The sequence below is a fragment of the Odocoileus virginianus genome, chromosome 8, assembly GCF_023699985.2.
Source record: "Odocoileus virginianus isolate 20LAN1187 ecotype Illinois chromosome 8, Ovbor_1.2, whole genome shotgun sequence".
Classification (NCBI taxonomy): Eukaryota; Metazoa; Chordata; class Mammalia; order Artiodactyla; family Cervidae; genus Odocoileus; species Odocoileus virginianus.
In genome coordinates this window covers 18444771-18470512 of record NC_069681.1, presented here as the reverse complement: position 1 = coordinate 18470512, position 25742 = coordinate 18444771, and the positions used below count along the sequence as shown (strand labels likewise).

The following is a 25742-nucleotide window of genomic DNA, read 5'->3' as shown; positions in this document are numbered from 1 at the left end:
CCATACTTGCTTATACTGTTTGAGTATCTTCTAACAAAGCTACCTTATTTTTATAATCTAAATATATTAGGAGTATATTCATTTTGAAGGGATCAAAAGAGAATCATTGGTGCAATTTAATCATATTAATATGCAGAAGAAAATACCAGACAGCCACAGAATTCCAGAATCCAGCTGCAGTCCTAAGAAGTAAGATGAAAAAGCAGATGCTTGCCCACAAGGATGAGGTAAATGGCGATGAAGCACAAGGGGTCCATAGAACTCAAATGCACAATGCAGCTGAATGTACTCCACTAAACTAGAAATCCAGGCCAGCAAAGTCCCCAAAGACTATAAAGCCTAAAAACTAATAACAATAAACATATCATACACAGGGCTTTTATATAACTTGCATGCTATTTGTGTTGAAACGATGGTCCTTTAGCAGTTTATAATATTTTTTTAACTTGATACATCATTATTTTTTCCTTTAAAAGTGATCTCTCATGAATGCTCCCCTTCCCTTTAATCCTCCAAAACAGTGTTTAGGCTCGGCAGGTAGGAAATGTATATCTTAATTAAAAAGCTAAAATATTCTTGCCTTTACCTACCTGCCCTTTCAGTATCTTAGACAAAGTATCAGATGCATATCAACAATGCAGTCATATTCCAAAATAATTCCTTTCTACCTTCATGAGCAGAATCAACAGGATGTACATCATAAAAACAGATAGAGAAACCATAACACAGAACAATATACCAGAACTCCTGCTAGAAATTCTCCCATGGATCTGCTGCATCTGAATATATGAATAGCAGGCCAACATGAATAAAAGGACAGGAACATATGAGCCCATCAGATCTATTAACTGTTAGGGACCAACATTCACAGGTATCTCATGCATATTGCAACTACTTAAAAGCCCGGGCTTCTCTTGTGAGAGGTGTTCCAAGTATTCAACTTGGGATTTTTTTGTTGTCATGTTGCTTTTTACACTTGCTGAGTTACTTTGCATTTTTATACCTTGTACTACACATGCATCATAAAACACCAGCTTTCTGAAATCTGTATAAAACTTCTGCTCCAGGTCTTTAAGATGGGATCAAGTCCCAACAGTAAGCAAATACCTTGCCTTCACAGTTTTTACTATAAAAATTGAAAACGAAACTTGAAGACGTTTAGTTCAAACAGAACAAACAAAGCAAGTACTATAGTCTGGTGTCCTGGGCCAACTTTATGAACAGCAAGCTCTCCTGACCACATTCACAGGCCCTTAAGTCTTAAGAATAAGTGTACGTGTGCACATGTGTCAAATGTTCCCATGAACCCAGAAGATGTATCTTAACAGTCTAGCTCTGCTCAAAAACTGCTTCAAGAAATCAGGATAACCCGCCAGCAAGTTTTGAAGAACTGAAAAAATATTTTGTAATGTATGACCTCTCCAATTAGAGAGAGGGCACATAGGGACTACTGACCAAACCCAAGCTTCTGGCTGTCACGGTTAGCAAAGCTGAAAGACTTGCTGACTTAACTAAGTTACCTGGGCCGGAAGCATCAAGCTTTCTCTGACTTCTTGCCCTTACTTCCTTGTTTATTATATTCTTTAGACGAAAAAATCCAACTTTAAGCATCCTGCTGGTGTTCCTGAATAAATCAGGTTTTATAGAACTAAATATCTTACAAAAACAAAGAAAATTCAGCAAGCCTTAAGACTATTAGACTGACCCATTAATTTTTTTGGATGTTGACCATGTTAATATGAATAGGTCTGGTTACCTCTATTGGGGAAGAGAAAGGTAAGAGCTCAGGTTTCTGGATTTTATATTAATTCAAAGCTAGGCAGAGGGGTGAGAAATTGAGCACAAGTCCCTCCTTGCCTGCCAAAGCACGTCCTCACTGAAGTTGCTTCTTTATGAATCTTTGTGAATGGGGCATTAAAGGCAATGACGAAAAGAGAAAGAATAGTCCATGTTCATTAGTTTGATGCTGCACAGTAAAATGTTACTTTCGTTTTCTTTAAAGACATTTTTGTAAAATGATGTCAGAAGGAAAGTTTAAAACACAGTTTTAATATCAAAACTTCTTAAAACATGTTGAAAGAGTTGAAAGAGAGAAATCTCTAGACTAAAAATGCAGTAGTATCTTTAACTGTTCAGTTTACATTTGATTGTGTGTGTGTGTGCATGTGTATGTGGTCATAATCAGTTATTAGTATTGATTTAATCTCTTATTGTAATTCTATAGCAATAACTATGTTTGAAGCAACCAAGAATATTTTATTAGCCAGTATGCAAAATTTTAGTACTTAAAACTGAGTAAATATTGTCAAATCTCTTAAGTTGTGTCTAAATGATAAACAAAATTTTTAAAAGTAGAAAAAGTCAATTCAGTAAAAGTATCATACTAGCAATTTGAATTTAAAAAATAGCACGCTGAGTTATTTTGGCTAATGTGATTCTACTTAAATTCTTGTGGTAATATGTGTAGTATTTACTACTGTCATGGCAATGCAATTTAGGAAGTATTAATAAGTTTAGAAAAACTCTTCCACAGTTTTAAATGAGATAGCCACTCCAAGATTTCAAGCAAGCCTAAAAATCTAAAATTCTAATAAGTTTATTACCAAGAACTAACTGGAATGCTTCTTTGGAGACATACACATATTTCTGTATCTCAAAAATTTTACAGAAGAAGCAGTTTTAATGAACACACAGAAATTATACTGCTGAGGAAAAAATAGTATTTGAGGCAAAGAAAGAAAGAAGGAAGGAAGGAAAGAAAGAAAGAAAGAAGTTACAAGGGTCCCTCACACTTCATAGACTTTTCCCTTATTCACTCAGAATTCTTTGAAGGGGGCTTATGTATATTTTTGCCTGTGACGAGGCAGCATTCCTTACCTCCTTCCACTCCTGGCCCAATCACTACTTCCCACCAAGTAATAATTAGATACCAAGAAAATCAAGCCTGTGGCAGTGTGAACCCTGGCTCAGCATCCGCTAAAACAGTCGAAGGCAAGAACTAACCTGGCACTCCTCCATACCTTGTCAGACTGAGGTCCAGCTGGCTTGGCGTAGGGACCAGCAAGGGGCAAAGCATCTGGTTGATTCTCCAGGGCCTTAGGCAAGACTCCACCTCTTCAAACCATTCCTCCCACATCAGTTTCTGACTTATTTGCAAACATCTCCAGAAAGAGATTTCATGGTAATCCATTCCAACACTTAGCAAACCTCACTTTGGGAAATGGTTCCCTGAATTCAACCTAGCTCCCCTCTGCTGAAGTTAGAGACCATTTCCTTTTGTTCTCTTAGCAACAAGGAACAGCTGGTCACCAGTTTCCATACAATAACCCTTCATATACCAGAAAAGTTTTATAAAGCTAACCAAAAGTTTCTCTCTTCTAAGCAAAAATAATCCTGGCTCCTTTAACCCTCATATAGTCCTCTTTTGTCAAACTTTTGATTAATTTTTTCTTTCATCTGTATTTTCTTCCTGCTATAATTTATATAATAAATTCCTAGAAAACAGAAAGTGAAATCTGATAACATATACACACTGTGTGTGCTGCGCGTAGTCGCTCAGTCGTGTCTGATTCTTTGCAACCCCATGGCCTGTAGCCCACCAGGCTCCTCTGTCCATGGGATTCTCCAGGCAAGAGTACTGAAGTGGGTTGCCATGCCCTCTTCCAGGGGATCTTCCTGACCCAGGAATCAAACTGGGGTCTCCTGCATTACAGTTGGCTTCTTTACCAGCTGAGTTACACGTTACTATATACAAGATTGAGGACAGAAGGAGAAGGAGGCGACAGAGGATGAGATGGTTGGATGGCATCATCGACCCAATGGACATGAGTTTAAGCAAATTCCAGGAGATAATAAAGGACAAGGAAGCCTGGTGTGCCACAGTCCGTGTGGTCACAAACAGTCAGACACGACTAAATGACTGAACAGCAACAAATATATAAAAGTAATTAATAAGAACCTACTGTATAACCCAAGGAATTCTATTCAGTGTTCTATCTATAATGATCTATATGGGAAAAGAATCTAAAAAAGAATGGAGATATATATATATATATATATGTATATATATATATGTATGTATATATAAGTGATTCACTTTGCTGCCCAGCAGCAACTAACACAACGTTGTAAACAGTACTCCAATAAACAATTAATTAAAAAGTAAATAATAAATGAAAATGAAATCTGAAACGTTGAGTCCATTAAAGTGGACTGAGCAGTGAGTTTGAGGATTGTAAAACAAGGTGTGGGGATGGTCAGAAAACTGGAGAAAGATACTGAAATGTAATTCCTAAAGCAAGACAGTCTTAGAAATGTCTTAGTCATTCTAAATTTTCCACCAGTATTTTTAAAATAAACATATAAATGTTTCACAACTGCTTATAGAGTCACTGCATTTTCAAGACTAGCATTGGATAACTTTTCATTCATGTTGCAAGTTTTGTGAATGTCAGTTTTGCCCAACACTTGGAAAACATGCTGTCTGAGGCACCCTTCCATACCACGCTAGACTGCAGTTAAACAGCTAGATAATATCAGCTGTCCAAAAGAATGCCAATCTCCAGTAACTCATCAGCTAGTAAATGCTGAATGCAAATGTTAAACCACACACTGAAATGCATGGTTTGATGATATCCCAATCTTTCATCAAGACAGAGAGCATGATCGATGCCTGACACGATCATTCCTTGTCTTAAGGTGGTCCGATGTGCCTTGCAGTTTTGATCTAAATCCCAGACGGCAGAAAATGTGAAACCATTTCTTAGAGCACCCTGGATGTGCCTCAGAGAACATGCCATACTTAATACCCCAAGAGTTCTCTTTACAAGTCTTTTTCTCAATTTTTATTAAATAGGAATCCAATAAATGCATTCAAGTATATGAAGTTAACCTTTTTATTCTTGATTATGACAGGATATTAAAAAAAAAGAAAAGCAGTTTTTGGAAAATTGAAGATGAAACCTGCCTTACTTTGTGGCCTCAATAAAGTGAAATAAGGAGCTTCCCGGATGGCTCAGTGGTCTAGTTTGCCTGCCAATGCAGGGTACACGGGTTCGAGCCCTGATCTGGGAAGATCACACATGCCGTGGAGCAACTAAATCTGTGCACCACAACTATTGAGCCTGTGCTCTAGAGCCCGGGAGCCGCAATTATGGAGCCCATGCACTGCAGCTACTGGAGCCTGTGTGCCTAGAGCCCCGTCGCAGCAATAAGAAAACCCACTGCAATGAGAAGCTCATGCACTGCAGCTAGAGAGTAGCCCCCGCTCTCCGAAACAAAGACCCAGAACAGCCAGAAATAAAATAAATATAATTATTTTAAAAAGTAAAGTGAAATACAGATTATATACATTTTGTCAAGATGCTGCTTCTATTATGCCAGTTTTGACAAAGTGTGGTGTTTTACAAGTTCTTGTTTCTCAAATACCACATTTCTGCCTCAGAACTGTTTTTTCTTAAGGTATAATTTGTCCCAAAATAAATGTGGTTCCATTTGTATTTCCCAACTGTAGGTCCAATTCTGTTCTCAAGAACCAGTAAGGCAGGGCACTTTAAGAGTTGTATGCTCGTTCCTGCATCCATCGGTGAATTGTGTATATTAAAGTGTTTTTGGAATGTGTCTTTAATTTACTGTCCTGTTGCGTGGACACGTTGGTCGGTCACTGGTTGAGAAGGTATTGAGCTACTCATCAAAAACAAATTGTTGCCACCTGTAAAATAAGTGACTAAAGATATTAGTTCAACAATGAAATTCAGGAATTCAAAATCTTTGAGGCAGAGATACTTGTAATATTCAAATCTGGCTTTTCTCCCCCTCCCCGCTTCCAATCTCGGCATACTGAGGAGGGATCAAACAGCAATAACTGCAAAGATGAGTGTGTACCTCCCACTGCGAAGCCAGCGGTGAAGTTCTCGAGAGGCCGAGCATCTGCAAGGCACGCAGAACCCAAACGCGCGCCTTCTGGCTCCTACCGCTGTGAATTTAAGGGGATAGCACAGGGCCTGACAAATAGTCAGAGTCAAGAAACCTTTGCTGAATAAATGAATGAAGAAATAAAGTCACAGATTCTAGGTTATATCTCACTGGTATATATTTTACCATAGTGGAGAAATTCAGGCAAAGAAGATAAGGCCTGTCTGTACATCCAAAACTGAACTTGGTGGTTAGGTGTTCTTTCTTCCCACTTGTATTTTGACCGCCGAAATTAGTGAAGATACCATGGAGTGTTAGGGCCCTAAACTGAATTGCTCATTCACACTGTTACTTATGAGTTGCCTATCCTGTTACGGGGGCTTCCCTGTTAGCTCAGCTGGTTAAGAATCCGCCTGCAATGCAGGAGACCCTGGTTCAATTCGTGTGTTGGAAGATCCCCTGGAGAGGGGATAGGCTGCCCACTCCAGGATTCTTGGGCTTCCCTGCTGGCTCAGACGGTAAAGAATCCGCCTGCAGTGCGGGAGACCTGGGTTCGATCCCTGGGTTGGGAAGATCCCCTGGAGAAGGGAACAGCTACCCACTCTAGCATTCTTGACCGAAGAATCCCCATGGACAGAGGTGCCTGGCAGGTACAGTGCATTGGGTGGAAAACAGTTTTACACAACTGGGCACCTAAGCACAGCACAGCGCAGCACATCCTGTCATGACCTACGTTATGACCTACGTCATAACCTACGTTACCTACATTACCTAACGTCATGACCTACGTTACCTTCCAGAGTCGTGCGGGTTGTTTAATTCCTCCAGGGCCAGGAATCAAACACAAGTATCCTGGCTTAGGGTTGAACCTGCTCCCCATTACACCACGACCTCAATTCCTTCGTGACTAGTTACTGCATTCCATTGTCATAAACAGAACCCCCACGGAAGAGTGCTATATTAAAATGTTGTTGGCTGTGTTTCAAAACATTGCCCATTTGGGAGCTCTCTTTTCTAGGAAAAAGGCATAGCAATAACTCCAGTGTATCTCCAGTCACAAAATCTAAAGACCAGGAAAATATTCAACTAAAATATAATACATTTCTTTAAAGACTGAATGAAATTGTGGTTTGCAACTAATGGTTACAGTTTGCTAAAACCAAAGTGCTAATGTGTGTTGTTCAATGCAAATAAAATATGGTTACCTTTACTGTTAATACTTTTTAAAAGCTTTGGATCTTGGTAATTTTTAACTCCAGTGTATTTAAATTGCTATTCATTACACCGGCTCTCCATTGGTCCCCTGACGCTCCAATAAATGACCCTTCCTCTAGGATAAAGTGCCCTGTCCTCCCATCTTGGACTCTCTTTCCCTTCTACTGACAAAGATTTTTAGAAGCTCAATCAAACCAGAATCTAGTTACTAGAATATGAATGACAATGTCCTTTAACAGGTTTCATCCCCAAAGGATTTTATATTTTAATAGAAGAGGAAACCTAAGCCAGCCAACTTCAAAATTTAAAAGAAGAAATATATAAATTAATCTATGAGTCCTTCATAGTAAATAAAAATAGAAATATAGCATAGTAAAACTTAAAATTCCCAAGCGTCTTTTACAAAGTCTCAACAGAAGAATCAAAGATGATCAAGACACCAGAGATTTTGAATTATTTTTTTTCCTATACTTTTTGTTAACTGACACTTTTTATTTATTTTATTTGGCTGCACCACAAGGCATGTGAGATCTTAGTCCCCCGATCAGGGATCGAACCAGCACCCCCTGCATTGGAAGCAGAGTCTCAACCACTGGACCGCCAGGGAAGTCCCTTTTTTTCCTATACTTTGAAAAGAATGTCCTGAACTAAAATTGAGGTAAAAATTGACACAGTGATGATGAAAACTTTGCTTTAAATTTTGACAAGCTCTAAATTGGAAATGGACAAAGCTTCTTATATATGATTTTCAGGAATATAAACCAAAATGATCTTTCTGTAGGAAAACTGTCAATAAGTACCAAAAATCACAGGGCCTTCCTGGTGGCTCAGACATTAAAGAATCTGCCTGCAATGTGGGAGACCCAGGTTCAATCCATGGGTTGGGAAGATTCCCTGGAGAAGGGAATGGAACCCACTCCAGTACTCTTGCCTGAAGAATCCCATGATTAGAGGAGCCTGGCAAGCTACAGTCCATGGTGTGGCAAAGAGTCAGATACACTGAGTAACTAACACAAATGAAAATTACCTTTCTGCAGGAAAACTGTCAATAAGTACCAAAAATCACATTTGACCCAGTCATTTTACATCTAGGAATTCATTATAGGGAAATATTCAAAGATGACCCCAAAATTTGGGTATAAGATATTTATGCAACACTTCTAAAAGCAAAATAAAATAATTTTAAATCAACCACAATGTCCATCAATAGGAGACTGATTAAATAAAATTGGTCAACCCCATGGATGGAATCACTGTGAAATCACTGTGGTAGGGTAATTCTGGCTATACATACTCTAGAAAATCTCCACCCCGTTGATCATTTTGAAATGTATAGAAATATCAAATCACTATGTTGCATATAGGAATTAGCATAGTGTTGGAGACCAATAATATTCCAAAAACAAACAAACTCACAGAAAAAAAGAGACCAGATTTGTGGTTACCAGAGGTGAGCATAAGGGGAGGAGAGACTGGATGAAAGTGGTCCAAGCATACAATCTCTAGTCATAAATATACACTAGGGATGTAGTATACAACATGATAATCAACACTGCTTATGTTAAATACAAAAGTGATTAATAGAGTAAATCCTAAGAGTTCTCATATCACAAGGAATTCTTTGCTATTCTTTTACTTTTGCATCTATATGAGATGGTAGATATTCACTAAACTTACTGTGATGATCATTTCACAATGCATGTAAGTCAAATCATTATGCTGTATACCTTAAATTTATACAGTGCTATGTATCAATTATACCTCAATAAAACTGGAAGAAAAAAACAAAGAAATCATGCACCCGTGATGCTGCCTGAAACCCCATAAAGTGTAAAGTGGCTTGAGTGAAATGACCTTATTTAGAAAAAACTCACATACACATACATTTATATACTTACATTTTTTAGTGACCTTATATAAGAATATACTCCAAGCTTTAAATGAAGTTACCTCCAGGGAATACGACTGAGACAAAGTGAGTTGGCAGTATGTGAAAAGAGAGTTTAATTTTCTGCTTTATGAAACTAGTTATAGCTTAAATCTTTATATCTGGCAAATATCATTTTATAGTTCAAACATGAAAATAAACAGATTTCAAAAATTATGTTTCAAATAAGGACATGGGAAGCAACTCACAACATTTTCTCAAGTGAAAAAAATACAAAACGGCATGAACAATGTAAAAATACTTTACAAACTTTGTAAAAATAAATCATATATGGCATAGAATGTAACAGAAATATAAAGAGCCAAAAGGAATGAAAATATATCAAAATATTACTGGTTAGTTCTGAGTGGTGATATTAAGATTCTTTTTTTAAAATTTTTCTGAATTTCATAAATGTTCTGCAATGAACATAGCATAACAGAAAAAAGTAAATGTTATTCTTAATACATTTAAATTTTTTTCAAACTGTCAGTTCAATAAGTTAATGGTATTTGCTTTTCTAATGCTAAGATGTATACACTCTGCCAACACTGACACTCACTTTAAAAGCTAAGCAGTGCTATTCTGAAGCTTGAGATGTCAAATTTCTACAGACAAGCATCCTTGTAGCTCGCTGTAATGTGCTTGTTCTAATAAAGACATAAAATATTAGACAAAAGAAGTGACCTTACGTGGCAGACCGGCATGCAGCTAGCGTAGCTGAAGTCCAAAGAGTTAAAGCGGTTTTCCAAAAGCTCAAATCTTTTCGTTTAATGGAAGGACTGAGACGAGAATTGATTCTCCCAGTCCAGTGTTTTTCCATGACATGAGACTGCTATGTTTTTGGATGAGAATCACTGAAACCACAACAAAAATAGCACTTTAAGAAATATACAGCAAAAGGGCAAATGAACAAAATTTGTACGTAGCTTCAAGGAGAATTGTTAAATACAGCAAAACTCCAGGTTCCACTCTCAAAATGCCATTGGCTTTTCTGAAAATTCTATCTAGGAAAAAAAAATGATTAGATCGGACCTAGAAGAATACTTAAAGAAAACTTGATTTTTAATAGTAACACAATTCAAAACTTAAATGAAAACATCTGGTTTCACTTTCTTTACTGATTATGATAGCTAGAAATTCTGAGACATCAAGCATGACTCTGTCGTTTATTTGATATGCAAATAAAGTTCTTGGCTTGAGTGTAAATCTCATACTTTCAGTTGTGCCCCTTGTAGCTAATTATTTTTTATATCCCGCCTTGGGTCCAAAAAAGTTAGAGGTAGAGTTAGTCATTAAGAAATGCATCCTTCCCACAAAATGCCTACAGGCACTATTCCCCCCCACCGAAAACAAAGTAGAATAAAAGTAGACTTTAATTAATTAGAATCCAGATCACTGGGATAACTGCCAATTCTGCTTTTTTCCACACTTCCACAAAGGTTGTGACCCAAATCTCAAGAGGAAAGGCCAAATTTGGGGGCAGGCGGTAGAGACAGGGAAGAGGCAACCACGTGGCAGAGGGATCAGTTTATACCATAGCGAGGAAACAGCCACTCGTTAAGAGCTGAGTACTGTGCTAAATGAGTCAAAGATTACCAGGTTCAGATGAGAAACTTGGGGTTGTTCCCAAAGGGCTCAGACCCCCAGAACTGTTCTCACACTGCCTGGCTCTCACCAAACACCCTCTATACATACACACACACCAAAACAAACAAATAATCCAAAACTATCAGCCATCTCATTAACCAGATAGGTTTGGGCACTTTCACCCCGGCTAGTGAAAACCTTGTGTATCACAACACAAAGTGAGTAATTCTAGATCTCAGTGATAAACTACTACTTCTGGGACTTGGTGCGACACATCCTCATCCTTCGAGGGCTTCAGGCCTTTCTTTTTCTCCTAGTTGGGATCTGTGCCTGTATTCACTGACAGTCACAGGGTACAAGAGTATGACTATGTATTCATTCAATCAGGCAACTTGACATTTCAGAAAATGGGGGCCTAGTAGGGCCCTCTCCCTCAGTTTCTATTTCACCAGACCTCGATATAAAATTGATAATTCCATCTGAACCAGAAAGAGACACTGAGAAGAAAACCCAGATAATAGAGTACAAATATATACCTTTCCATAGTCAGTCATAATCTCACTTCACAATACTCCTAAATTTAGTGTAGAGGAGGAAATATCCAAAATATTCCTTCATTTATTTAAGCAAACAGATATTAAAACAATGGGGGAAAAGAAATGACCCACAAATCACAATTAATTATTATTTAACTTTTTAAAAATAAACTAACCAGTACATGTAGCTAGAATTTTTAAAAATATGTCCTTCAACCTCCTTTTATGAGATGAGGGCAAATGAACAGGATTTCAACTGGCAACGGGATATTAAAATAGGCAACTGCCAGGTTATACCAACTAAATTTGTATATATCAAGCCCAGTCCCCACATTTCCATGTCTGATGCTGCACGGTAGCAACTGCTGCTTATAACCCATTGAAGTTCACAGTAATAACTGTGATGTCCCAAAATGGCTACTAAATAAACCAACTGGATTAAATTCTACTAGTATCGTCATGCTGATCGAGAGATCTCATATTTTTTCTCAGATTTTAATTGATCATAAACTGGCAAGCCACATACGGTAACAAAGTCCTATTAGTTTAAAATATCTCCGTCTTGAACATTTAAAACCACACTGACTTAACCTACTACGAATATGACAAGTAAAACAGAAAAAGAGACCAAACCACACTGACAAACCAGGAAGCTTTATTCACTACACTGTCTCATCATCTAATATTACATGCTGAAATATTTAAGTATGTCCCGACTTTTACATCCGTCCAGATCTCACATCCGTAAACAGACATAAACTATTTTCCAAGTGCAGAAATCAAGCTGGTTTCTTTTATTCTAGCTTCCTGAGAATTCTGACCACTACTCCCCACCTCCCTCAACTACTCACACATTTTCACCACTTGAGACACTGCAGGGTGAGGGAAAGAGAAAGAAAGAAGTCTCATGACTTCTGAAATTGGAAAGAGGAATTAAGTTCTGAAAAGGAGAAAGAGAGTGGCAGTTTTGCTCAATTCAAGGATTGAGTAAAATATTGTTGTTTAATTATTTTTCAAAAGATACACTCCAGTGTAACAGATAACTGAAGTAATTACTTTTTTATTTCAATGACAGTATTTTTCATTTCTAAGATTTATAATCAATTCTATTTTGTATTTACCTATTTTGTTTCATTTTTGTCTGGTATTGATTAGTAATTTGTTGGTGTTTAAAAATGGGGAAAAAAAGATACACTCTTTTTGGCCATCTCTTTATTTGATTTATAAGAAATGAAACTGTAATGTAATGAAACTTGACCACACAAAAATCACTTTGCTTCACACACCTGACAACATCCCACCCCCTCTCACCCCCCAAATCACAGCTCAAGTGATAGAACCTCCTTTGTACTCTTAAGTATGAAGGAAACTAAATGTTAAAATGAAGAGTCTAACACGGTGGAACTGGGAAAAACACAAAGTGGAAATTTATCCCCCTTGCAAAAATAAGTAAAGTATATGTTAAGGAAATGGGTAATTCAGGGAACCAGAGTATTTAAATAAATTCCCAGATGTTTGTGCTGCTGTCTGAACATTTTAAAAAGGAAAGAGCTTTTCATGACTTCATGACTCCTCTCATTTTGAAGATGATTTCAAAGCCCCCAGCATTCAGCAGAGAAAGTCTGTTCTCAGAGCTGTCAGGCTCCTGCTGCGTCTCGGGCACCACCAAGGTTCCAAGAACCCACAGAGAAAGTTCAGGCCTGAAAAATGTCTGATTTTGACCTCTCAATCCCCAAGTCTGTGTTTATATAATTCATGATTAAGGTGGATTTATGAAGCTCAGATAAAGTCACATTTCATATTTCCCAATCGATATTTCAAGACAAGTAAACCAACAGTACTTTTAACATTACCTGCATGGATAGGACAGCCATAAATCCTCACACCTTCCCCTGCACCTCACATGCCTCCACTGGGAAGCTTTAACTACCTCTGGCAGTGCCAATGGATGTGGTTAAAAATTAAGCAGAAAACACCCAAATGTGCACACTCAGCTACATGATGTTCACTGTCTAAGACTCAAAAATTTTTTTCTCAAACAATTTTCACCCAATTGAGCTTGCCTTTCTTGCCTGTAAATTGCAATACTGCCAAGTTACAAGTTAAAGGTTCTGCCAATTTTTCAGTTTTGCAAGCAAAAAAAAAAAAAAAAAAAGAAAGTCAGTGTACTTTCCCTAAATGGGTAATGTGTGTATATTGAGTTAACACTTGGTTATAGCAGTATACCACAATGACATATGGAAATCTTGTTCAAAATTTCCAAAATAACACACACATACACACACACACACCACTTTTGTGTACAGATCATTAAAAAAAAGAGTCAAACCCAGACTGAACTGACAGGACTGGGAAAGATATTGTTTGTAAGCTGTAAGTGATAATATCCATTGCCGTTATTGATGCAATTTAGGCAGAACAATTTACCACCCTCCTAGATCTTTATTCTAACATGACTCATATCACACATGTGGTCAAGTGACTAGTTTCAACCTCCACACAAACAAATTTAACTTCTAGAGAAGTCCCCAAGGCAAATTCACAGCCAAAGACAGACTCAGTTCAGAAGTGGTGGTGGTCATGGTGGAAGAAGTTCTTCTGGGGTTCTTCTGATTTAGGCCCAAGCATGAAGCTCTGAAATCAAGATGAAAACACTCAGAACACCCTGCAGGCATGAGGCAGCAGCCACAAAGCCAGCTAACCAGCCTTCCTCAGACAATGCTGCATTTTAAGAAAAGAGCAAAATATTGAGATAGATTTTTAACTGTAAATATCTGAAAAATATCTATACTACATCCAGAGCTTTAATACCCTCCCTTTCTTCCCAAAGCTAGGAAAGTGGTGTGCTCACTATCAAATAACCAGTACAGACCATAAATAGCCAGACTGTCATTACAGGGTGAGTAGCAAGAACTTGCATCCATTGTCAGCAGGAGTCCAACCATTCCGGGGGGTCAAAAGCCTTAAAAAATATGCATTCCTTAAATACTGAGACACAGACACACAAAGATTAAAGGATACTCAGTGTCACGCTCTTCAGACTAGTGGAAAAATGGAAAACAATTCAAATGTTCAACAATAAGAAATTAGTTTGACAAAACGTGGTACTTTCTTTCAGAGATTATAATGTAGAAATTTTAAAATGATGTTTTAGAAGAATACTTAATGACATAGGAAATATTCAAGTATATTATTTAATATAAAAGTAAGTTTAAGACACATTAGGATGTGATCCTAATTTAAGAAAAAAAGACTACTGTATAGGGCTTCCCTGGTGGCTCAGCGGTAAAGGGTCCAGCTGCCAATGGAGGAGACACGGGTTTGAATCCTGGTTCAAGAAGACCCCACAGGCCGTGGAGCAGTCAAGCCCGTACGTCACAACTACTAAACCTGTTCTCTAGAGCCCATGAGCCCCACTACTGAGCCCACGGGCCCCAACTACTGCAGCCCAGGTACCCTAGAGCCCCTGCTCAGCAACAAAAGAAGCCACTGCAATGAAAACACTGTGCACCACAACTAGAGAAAAGCCCACCCAGCAACAAAGATCCAGCACGGCCAACAATAAATAAATTAATTTTTTAAAAATGTTTAAAAGACTACTGTATAAAGATACGGTTGAAATGACAAATATCAATAATAGCATTATCTCTGGGTAATGAGAGGAAAAAGTAATTTTTATTTCCTTCTTTGCACTTTACTGTATTTTCCCAACTTTCTATAGTGAGAATATATTATTTTCATCATCAAGTGAAAAACAAATTTTATTTTTAAAATTAATCATGTGACATTCTTACAGAGAAATGGTTTCCTTTCTTCATTTCTGTCCTATCCTACTACCACCCTCACATACAAATCAGCCTGCATTTTGCCAGTTTTTCTGACTTCACCTGGGTTCTTTTCATGACTAAGTCAAGTGGAAACAGTCCTAGAGGAAATTAGACTGTAAAAACCAAATGCTTCATAAATTCATGTTCAAAGAAGGCAAGTAGGACCATCACACAGCCAAAAGAATTTGCAGATGAAAATGAGCCACTAAATGTATTATTTACTTTAGTCTTTACTGATTAAAAAAAAAAAAAATACAAGCTTCGCATTTCTCAATTACATTTTGAAACAGAAATGATGACATTTTACTCATTTATTCACTCAGTCATTGTCTTAGTCCGTTTGGGACTGATATAACAGAATACCAAATACTGGGTAATTATAAACACAAGAAATGTATTTCTCACTGTTTTGGAGACTGGGAAGTCCAAGGTCTTGGCGCCAGCAGAGTCAGTGTCTGGTGTAGGTCAGCTTTTTGGCTCATAGTAGAAGTCTTTTCACTGTAGCTTTGCCTGGTGGAAGAAGCAAGGAAACTCTCTGGGTCTCTTTTACAAGGGCACTAATCCCATTCACAGGGGCTCCACCCTCATAATCTATCATCTCCTAAAGACGCATCTCCAAAATACCCATACATTGGTGTGGGATTAGGTTTCAACATAGGAATATGATAGAGAGGATACATTCAGTCCATAGGAGTCATCAAACACTGTGCGCTTACGTGCCCACACAGGGCCAGGGCTTGGAACACAAGCCCAGTTCTTGGCTTATGTCCCTCACAAGCTGCTGAATTCACAGCTGCACTTGTGGTTTTCAGAGAACCCACCTCTTCCTCACCCATCCTTTTCTTCAACCACAGTAATTCTTTATACGTCAGCCTCCCATTAAAAGTTTCATTGGAATAAAAGATTCCTTGACCTAAAAAAAAATAAAAGTGCATTTGGAACTCTCTACTCTACTCTTATTTAATCAACTAGATGGAGTTGAGTGGCATTCACTCACAAATTTTAAATGAACTCACGGGTAAAACTATCAGCCAAAATGTTCCCCAATATAATGTGTTATAATTGTATGCCATCATCATCATCTGTTTTGAAAATTTCCTGTCAAACTTTCCTATACTTTAGCACACTGAATTCCCTAAGTGGGTTTAAATTAAGTGGGTTTAAATTCTTAACTTTTGATGGTAGGGTATAACCACATCCCAGTTAGGCATTGGGGGACTGTTTTCCTTTAGGCCACTTTGACTGTAATCAAGTGGTCTAGTTATTTTCTCCAAATTCTGATCTAGATCTAGAATAACAGCTATTGGAGAATTTGTTTAAAATGAACAGTCAGGCCCCACTTCCAGAAAACCTGATTCTACAAAAGTGAGTGGGATTTTATGTTTTTAATTTCAGTATTCTTGTCTGGAGAATTCCATGGACAAAGGAACCTGGTCGGCTACAGTCCATGGGGTCGCAGAGTAGCACATGATTGAGCAACTAAACACTTTCATTTTCACTTCTCAATGAGCGGCCCAGGTGTCTTCTAGATTGACAAACACTTTGGGGAGACAAAGGTTCTAGCCTTGGTGAGGGAGGTGCAGAATACTGTTAGATCTCAAGGAGACCTTGGGCCTCTCTCTTAGCACATTTTCATAATCTACCGTTTATACATTCTCTTTCACCCACTAGATTTGAAGACCTTTTCTGAAAAGTAACTTGCCAGTTTGTGTCTACAGGCTCAAGGCAATTGTCTATGTCCAATAAATGTTTGGCATTAGAGTAATTAATAAAACAAAGAACAGCAACAATTCATCAGATTCTGATCCTATTGGGTTAGAAGCTTTTTTCTCTCCATCAATAGATTATTAGTAATAAACCTGCTATTAGAGTTTATGTGATTTTTCTCTTGTGAGAGTCAATTAAGCTAAACAATTTAGGATTAGCTTTAAGAAAAAAAAAATTCTTACAGTATTTTTCAGTTTTAAGAGTGCTCCATGAGGTAAACAGGATAAGAATAGTTCTCCAGCTGTTTTAGTTGAGGACACAGGCCAAGGAGGGATAAAATGACTAGCAAGTACACACAATTTTTAGTCTTTGCACAGTCAAGAATGCAGTGTGTTTTAGTGAAAATGCATACTCTTTATTGCTGTGCCTGAACTGGAGCTCTGCCATTCACTAGCTGTGTAATCTTGAACAATTATTTAAATTTTCTGAGCCTGTATTTTTTTGTGCAGGTACACTATGCACAGGGACAAACAGCAGGCTTGTCTGAAGGAGTAAATGTGTCTAGGAGAGTGTGGGCACATCAACCCAGGGAGAGTGACCTAGAGACTACAAACTGGGAAACAAAAACGGAGTTTCCATTTAAATATAAGATAGAACACTATACATATGTGTTTCTCTGTATAATAAAACAAAACTAATACATCTCTTTATTCTGAAATTTTTCTAGCAAGCAAAGATGGTAAAGACAAATTAATCATGTGTGAATTTAATCTGTATAAAACATTCCTACTTATTGTGAGCTCCTTAATTTTTATATTGGCAGCTCTGTAATAATTAATAGATACTATAAGTTCACCCAACCCTATTTTTTCCACAGGGATTGAAAGCCCTCAGATGTAAATTCTCTTAATATGATTTTCGTTTCAAGGCTCATCACCCTCTGGGTTGGGAAAAGACCTCATGAGAAGAGTAAACAGAAAACAGACTTGAAGTCAGATAGCTCTGCCACTTATTTGTCAAGGGACCTTGCATAATAAACCCACTAGGCCTCAGTTTCCTAATCTATATAATGGAAATATAAACACCTACTTCAGGGAGTTGTTGTGGGTTAGAAAAGGCAATGTATGTGACGTGCCTGTGAAACACAGGAGGCACTCAAAAAGACCCTGATACTGGGAAAGATTGAGGGCAGGAGAAGGGGACGACAGAGGATGAGATGGTTGGATGGCATCACCAACTCAATGGACATGAGTTTGGGTAAACTCCGGGAGTTGGTGATAGACAGGGAGGCCTGGTGTGCTGCGGTTCATGGGGTCTCAAAGAGTTGGACACAACAGAGCAACTGAACTGAACTGAACCTGCCCCTGACGAAATGCTATGAAAGGATTCAGTAGCTCCAATTAAAGGTATAACATCTAGGTATTTTCATAATTCAGCACTGGGACATTAATGTAACATTTCTTAAACTCTAGTTAGTTGCAAGACTTTTCCTTTGTCCCTCTAGAGCAGAGTTACTAGCTTAGAGCAGTCCTGAGACTCCCAAATGTCAGGAAGGCTCCAATATTTTCTGAGAGGATAAGGACTGTGTCAATCCATGAAAGCTTTCTCTTTCCTCTGAATATGCTCCAAATTTCTCCATGGGACTTCTCTGAACTACTATGAGCTAACTGCCCCACTCCATGATCTGGTTTCTGAGAGTTTAAAGCCTGCCCTGCTTGCTGCCCTTTATATATCAGAGATGCAGAACAGCTTGTATTTATTTCTCTGTATCTTCCATTGTATTGCAAATTCATGTGGTTAGAACAGTGTCTTCCTCACTACATTAGGGTTCACCTCAAATATCCATTTTCTAACTTCAATAGTGTCACAAAATTTTCTACTAGATGAGTTCTCTTAAAATCAGTTTTTAAGGGGAATTCCCTGGAGGTCCAGTGGTTAAGACTCAAAGGCCCAGGTTCGATCTTTGGTCGGGTAACTAAGATTTCACAAGCCTCAAGGCATGATCAAAAATAATTTAAAAATTTTTTTTAATTAGTTTTAGGGTTTTTTTTCTTTTCAAGGTCTGAAATATTACCATGTAGGTAGAGTAGGCATAGATATTTTTTTATTGATCTATACATGCACCTGTATTGGGCTTCCCTGGTGGCTCAGATGGTAAAGAATCTGCCTGCAATGCAAGAGACCCAGGTTCAATCCCTGGGTGGGGAAGATCCCTGGAGGAGGAAATGTCAACACACTCAAGCAATCTTGCCTGTAGAATCCCATGGACTGAGGAGCCTGGCAGGCTACGCGGCCCATGGAACCACAAAGAGTTGGCCGGGACCCAGCAATTTACAGTTGCACTTTCACTTGCCTCAGCAGACGGTAGCACAGAATACCAGGCCCCTTATTAAAATAAAAGTGAATCCTTCAAATCTTAACACCAGAAGGGAAATCTAGAGGGTATCTGATCTAAAGCAGCACCAGGGCCTCCTCAGCATCATTTCCTGTGCAACCACCAGGACGGTCCCATGGTGCACTGCTCTCCCTTTAAACTCCTCTCTTGGGTCCAGGCTAATCACCCATACAGTCCTCTCCTCTCTATGTTCCAGAAATGTTGAATTTCTTGTCGCTGTTGTTCAGTCCCTCAGTTGTATTAAGACTCTTTTGTGACCTAATGGACGGTGAAGCCTGTCAGGCTCCTCTGTCCATGGGATTTTCCAGGCAAGAATACAGGAGTGGGTTGCCATTTCCTTTTCCTGAATTTCTTACAAACAGCCCTAAACCGTCCTGCTCACTTCATCATATATGCGTCCACGTGTCCCTTTTCACAGCATATTTTAATTGCCTATCTTTTTCTCTATATAGAGAAAATTGGATGGTAAGCCCTGTGAGGACAAGAACTGTCCTATTCATTATCCCATTCCTGCTCCAGGCATATAGTAGGCTCTCAATAACTATCTGTTTAAAGGAATGACATCCTTTTGGCAAGATTTCAGAAACACTTGACTAAAGAGTAAACAGAAAACAAATGGGAAGGGATTAAAATAAAAGAAACAGCCAGGAAAACAGAGATTTGCCATCCTGGTTTGGTCTCTGGGAGCTGGGGCCTTGCCTCACCCACCTTTAGACTGGGCATATCCACCTTGCCTTCCTAGTCCAAGCAGCAAGTCTCCACAGGCCTCTTTTTCTCAGGGAGGAGGCTGCCCTCACCACCCCCAGCCCTCCACACACAGCTCAGGCTCTCCGGCTCCTTGCCAGGCCTCCCTGCTGGCCTCCGGGTAGGCCTCCCACTCGCATCAGGCCAGTGTGGCAGGGAAGCCCACCTCCCCACACAGTGCCAGCCAGCGCGGGACCTGCCCCGCAGGCCCGGCAGCGTGTGGGACACACAAGGCCCCAAGAAGGAGGCACAGACCTAACAGGGGGCGAAGCGTGAACAGGCCTGTGGCCAGCTCACGTGAGGTTAAAGAGGAACGGCTCAAATTCACTTCTACAGGCAAAAATACCTAGAGGATCCTAAGAAAGCAGTCGGCCTGGAGCTCACCGCAGCTCTGGGAAACTTGGGTCATTCTTTTTTGGTGGAAGCAGAAACCTGACTCTGAACTAACCCCTGCCCAGAGGCCGCTGGGGCCTGGAAATACCCCTGTGAATTCTCCGCGTCTAGGCCGGGGCCTGGGGGTTCCCTGCTGTCCGGCCATCTGCAGGGGCCTCCCTGAGGGCCAGGTCGGCCGCGACTGGACGACCTGCGGCCAGACTGCGGCCCGCAACCCGAAAGCGAAGGCCGCCGCGTCGCCTGGGCCGGGAGCGCCTCGGGCTCGCTTGGGCCAGGCCCGGCGTGGCCGCTGCAAGCTCCGAGGCTCCTGCGATCCTCACCCCGAGCGCCTCCGCTGACCCTCCGAACCCGCGGGACCAGAGAGCGCCTCCCACCCCTCTTTCCCCTCCCCTCAAGACTGGCCTGCGCCTCGAATCCCGAGAAGCGGTTCGCCCTGCGCGCCTCTCACTCCAGGCCGAGCTGGGAAGCGCCTCTGACTTCGCCGCGGCGCCGGAGCCCGCGTGGGCTGCCCTCGGCCGCAGCTGCTCTGTGGCCCCGGCTCCGCGCGCGACGCCGACCCCGCTGCCCCGCGCCCCTCAGTGCGAGGCCCGGCCGGGACCCCGGGGGCCCTGGGAGCCCTGGCCCGCCCGACCCCTGACCCTCCAAACCAGAGAGCCCTAGAGTTATTCCGGGCCGCGGGGGTGGTGGAGCATGGGGGCTCCATTCACGTCTCGGTTTGCAACAGTAAGGACCTGTCCACCCCAGCGAAGGCCAGCCAGTGACCCCGCCGGCCCTTCAGGCGCGGCGTCCAGTTTGCGCGAAGTCCAGTGACCACAAACTGCTACGCTCTGGGAAGGATTTTGAGTGGGAGCGGGGCTGAGCCCCAGGCAGCAGCTCCGGGCCGGACTACAAATTTATATTTTATCCGATCTGACCTGGATCCGTGGCTCTGAACTTAACGTGACCTCGGCGGCCCGCCTTGGGCTCCGCACGAGCGGGAACCTCGGTGCAGGGGAGGGGCTTGCAGACCACTAGGGCAAGTCGGGGAGGTATTTGTATGGTGGGCTTCCGTACGGGGTATTTTTCTAGAACGAGATATATAGATCTCAAAAGTAAAGACCTGGTTCCGAAGCACGACCGCGCCCCTAGGTCTCTCCACAGATCGCCCCGAGCGCTTGTCTGAAGAGGAGACTGGTGCCCCAAGTTTTCCTCCCGCGCGACGCGCTGAACTTGGGCGCAGCGCTGGAGAAGCGCACCACGCGCTCACCTCGGTGCGAGCCACGGACCAATTCGGCGCCCGGGCTCTCCGGCTCCGCCGACGGGGCAGCCCGGCTCCAGGAGGCTGAGACCTGCCGCAGACACCGAGGTCACCCGTCGTGACCCGCCTCGTCGTCATGTAGGAGAAAGGGCCAAATGGGCTGCTCGGGACACTTTTAAAAACACTTAACAGTTTGAAAGAGGAGCCTGAAAGCGGAGACGAACGTGCGGGAATTCTCTGTTTAGAGAGCAGTGCAAACTTGCTAGGAAACTCACTACGACGTGACTGTTTACTCCGGGCGAATGGGCCCTAAAGAAAATATGCCCGAACCAGATGACCGGGCGAGATCCCCAACGCCAGCCGCTCCTCCCGAGTCCCACACCCGGTAGGGACGTGTGGGCAGGTGGGTTTCCTCCGCCCGTGAGTGCTACAGCCTCCTTCTCTATTTTTCTCATTTTATTTTTTTAAATTGAAAAGAGAGAGAGAGCACAAGTCTTAAAAGTGGATAGCCGAGTAGCGTCCGGTAAAATTTGCGCTATGAAAAATATGAGGTCGAGATAGATCAGTGTGTGGGTGAAGGCTGCTCTAGCAGAAACGCGAGAAATGAGCAGGAGCCCACAATTTTCGTTTTTACTGTAGAAATCGGTAAACGAAATCGAATGGTAATGGTTTGCCTATTACAGCCACTGAGAAAGTTTGAAATATTTTAATGTTTTGGATTTATATGTATGTAATCACTATACTTTTTATTTTGTCTAGCTATTTCCATTAAGTTTTAATAAGCTGTTAAAGTTCCCTGGATAAATTTTGTGAGGTTTTTTTTTTTCTTCTTTTGAGTGAGTGGAGATTACATGAACCAGAAGCGAAGTTTGAGCAAAATTTCCTTAGCCACTGGGAAGTCTGTATCTCCTGCCAAAATTTCCAAGCATGTGGAGAAAAAAAGAAGACGAAATACTCATTGAGTACCTACTATGCGCAAACACACTGGTAGGGCTGGCTTTACAAATTTTATTTCATAGTAATAATTGTTGATCAATAGGTGCTCTTTTTAAAAAGACCAAACCGTTTCTTCTGCATCCAAGACCTCAAGTGGACAGCTTCCATAATTTTATTTTATTCGCAAGAATTTCGTTTTTATTACTTCCTTCTTCGAAGTGACATTATTGCCAAGATTAATGGAAAGATCCATGTTTAATAATATTAAAGTCTGTTGGTTTAACTGATTACATCTTTTAGTGCTAATCCTGTGGTGGGGGCGGGGGCAGCATAGGTGAGTCAGCACTCGCCGAATTTCTCCTAACTCTTTAGGTCCGTGTAAAAATAAAGAAATCTTTATTATGTTTGGCAAGAGAGGGAACTTGTAACTAGGAAGAGAGCGCTGTCACTGAAAGCAATGGGGGGTGGGGGGTGGGGGGAGTGGGGAGGGAAACATGCAAACCAACACTTTTCCGTCTCTGTGGATCAAAGGAACCGAAAACATGACTGGTTTTGTAAGGACTACGCAAACACTGGCTTATACTGACCACTGACAGAGGCTGAGTTAGACTAGAGGCTTCGTGTGTTACAAAGGATACGATGAAGTTGAGTATCCGGAGCTTTAGAAAAAAGAGAGAGAGAGAGAACCGAGTTAACAACCAGATGAAGTGGGAAAGAAGGGGAGGAGAATACACCCAGGAGCCTGAGCAGGCAGGTAAATCATCAAAAATTCAGTTCCTGCAACTAATGAAAAAACCAATCTCACTGTAGTCCAGGGGAAACAGTTCGCTGACGCAAGGCTCGATGGTGAGTCTATTTGTCGTGCTTCTTTTCCGGACTATCAAAAAAAGTTATTTCGAGATTCAGCCAAATGTTTTGACTGGGAGACTGAAAACTGGACGAGGCGTTTCCTGCCGTTACGTCCGAGCCCGCAGCGGGGCCCAGCGCCGAGCGCGCCCCGAGCTGCGCGCCTGCCGCCCGGGGCGGCTCAGAAAGGACGCTCCCCGCTGCCCTGGGAAGAAGCGAGCCCGAAGTCAGCCGGCGGGGGCTGCTCGGCTTCCCCGCGGGGCCTGAACTGCAGCCTTCCTCCGGAGGAACGCTCCTCTAGTTTTGTTCTGGAAGGGGAAATGGGCTAAGCTCTTGGAGAGATCTCAGGATTCCCAGTCACTGGACAAACCTGGAAACTCTGGGAAGTACTATACTGAGTTTCTCCGGTTCCCTGAGTCCCTTTCTTTCTTCGTTTCTAGGGCTAAAGGGCCGCTTGCCGAGGAGGGGTGCTTCTTTAGTTTTATTTTATTTTTTTCCACGTAGACTGGAGACGCGCCGCCGCCCGCTCCGAAGGCGACTTGCCGACCTCAGCGCCCTGGGCTCGCGCGGCGCACCGCCCGCCCCTTCGCGCCCGCCCGGCCCCGCTCGCGGAGTGCGCGCGAGGAGGAGTATCGTCTCCTCGGGCCGGAGCTCGGTGCCAGGACGCTTTCCTGACATAACCCGGCCCCAGGGCGGGCCAAGTCGGGCACTAACCATTGCTTGGCTTCCCTGCTGCCGCTCGGGTCCCCACCATGACCGGCAACTGCCTTGAAACCCACCCCCAATGGCAGACACTCTGGCCTCACACCTCCCCTTGGTCCCCGCTTTCCCGGCCCTTTCCGGGGATCTCACACCCTCACCCCACTTCTCCCGCCCGTCGGGGCCGAACACTGGCACCTCTCCTCGCGCGCATTCCGCCGCGCCATTTTAACCCCTTCGACGTTTCCGCTGCGGAGGGGGCGGAAACGGAGGAGACCCATCCTCCCCACCTCACACCACCCCCGCCCCACCCGCGCGGGCCCTCGCCTAAGGCAGCCCGGAGGGGATTGTGAAACAACCCGGTGGCGGGCGGGGGTGGGGGACACGCTACCTCCGGGCTCTCCAAACTTTGGCAAAATCTCGGGAACACTGGTGCTCCCCCAGGACAGTTTTCTTCGCCTCGCGGCGAGCGCGGGGTATCCGAGTTTCTCGGCACTAACGGCAAAGAGCCTCTCCCTTTCCCCAGCCCCTTTAAGGACATCTGATCTTCAGTCTCTTAACTTTCTCCTCGGGTCTAACAGCTTCATCAGCCGCGGAGAGCGACCCCAGGCGAAGCCGGAAAGGGAGAAAGCCAGAGTGTGGGGTTCACCCAAACCCGGGCGCCCAGAGGTTGGCTGAGGCCCTGCGGGTCGAGGCCCCGCGCGCTCTTGAGCAGGAGGGAGCCCCGGGGGATGTGCGCGGGGCACGTTGCCGCGCCTGAAACAGGCGTTCCCTTTTCCAGATCATATTCCCCATAAAATCTAAAGCCAGATACATGGCTTGGGCAAGTTCCCATTTCACCGCGAAAAGCACAGAGTTGTTTCCAAACTGGACTCCAAATCGAGGTTTCTGGTGCGGGTTCCAGTGGCCTGCGCAAGGTTGCGGTTTCGATGCCTCAAGGGACTGCCCGGGCGGGTAACATTTTAGATACTATAGTCTGAATCTAGCCCAGGCAAAGCATCATTTGCGAATGCGGAGATATAATTTAAAAAAAAAGGGGGGGGGGGGTGCGAAGTAAAGACAACTACGGGCTTTCAAAGCTGTGTGTGTACTTTTTAAGTGAGGTGGAGAAGAAAAGATCAATTTCATCTTGATGGAATCTCTGTTTCACAGAAATAAGTTACAAGGGCGGGAAACTTGCAAGAAAGTGAGAACAGTGGCCACATATGAAACCAAAGGGCGAGCATGGTGAAAGCAGGCATTCTAATCACTCTGTTGAGTAAAAAAAAAAAAAAATAGCTTTTGCTGAGGTTGGCTTTTTTTTTTTTTTAAGAAATAGACTCCTTCCCAAAGTAATAGCCTTCGGGTCTATTTCACCTGCAGGTTTCCTCTCATTATTGCATAAAGAAATTTGGGTGGAGTGGGCCATGTTTTTCACAGAACTTTCTGGTATTTGCAGCTGTGGTGAACAGGGAAGGAATAAAAACGAACAGAATTAGTCTGGGATTGACTACCCCCTGTTACCGGCATAACATCAGCAGGAAATCAAGACTGCCTTCGCGAGGTTCACTTATAAGAATTCAATTTTGCAACTTTTAATATTATAGCCGTTTTTGAGTCCTTTTGGTGAAATGAATAACCAGCGATGCAGTACCTAAACAGTGCACACAAGCACACAATTCCAAGTCTACTTATTTACGGAGTGAAAAGGTGCGCTGCCAAAGCGCCCCTGCACGGGTTGAGGTGTCACGGCTGTGGGCTGCGCCGAGTATTAGGTGCCAGTGAGAGAAAGCACAGA

General features: G+C 42.2%; 2 long non-coding RNA genes across 2 annotated transcripts in view; both read right to left on the bottom strand.

Annotated features, from left to right (window-relative positions):
- Positions 1-5293: 5293 nt before the first annotated feature.
- Positions 5294-8834, bottom strand: LOC139036292 (uncharacterized). Its single transcript, XR_011489009.1, has 2 exons — positions 5884-8834; positions 5294-5710 (listed from the first exon to the last, which is right to left on the bottom strand). It is a non-coding gene; the product is annotated as an uncharacterized lncRNA (long non-coding RNA).
- A 274-nt stretch (positions 8835-9108) lies between these two features.
- Positions 9109-25742, bottom strand: part of LOC139036289 (uncharacterized) — a 61723-nt gene continuing 45089 nt past the window's right edge. The window contains exons 6-7 of the long non-coding RNA XR_011489005.1: positions 15414-15518; positions 9109-9912 (exon numbers count right to left, since the gene is read on the bottom strand). This is a non-coding gene — a long non-coding RNA (uncharacterized lncRNA). The remainder of the gene's footprint in view (positions 9913-15413; positions 15519-25742) is intronic.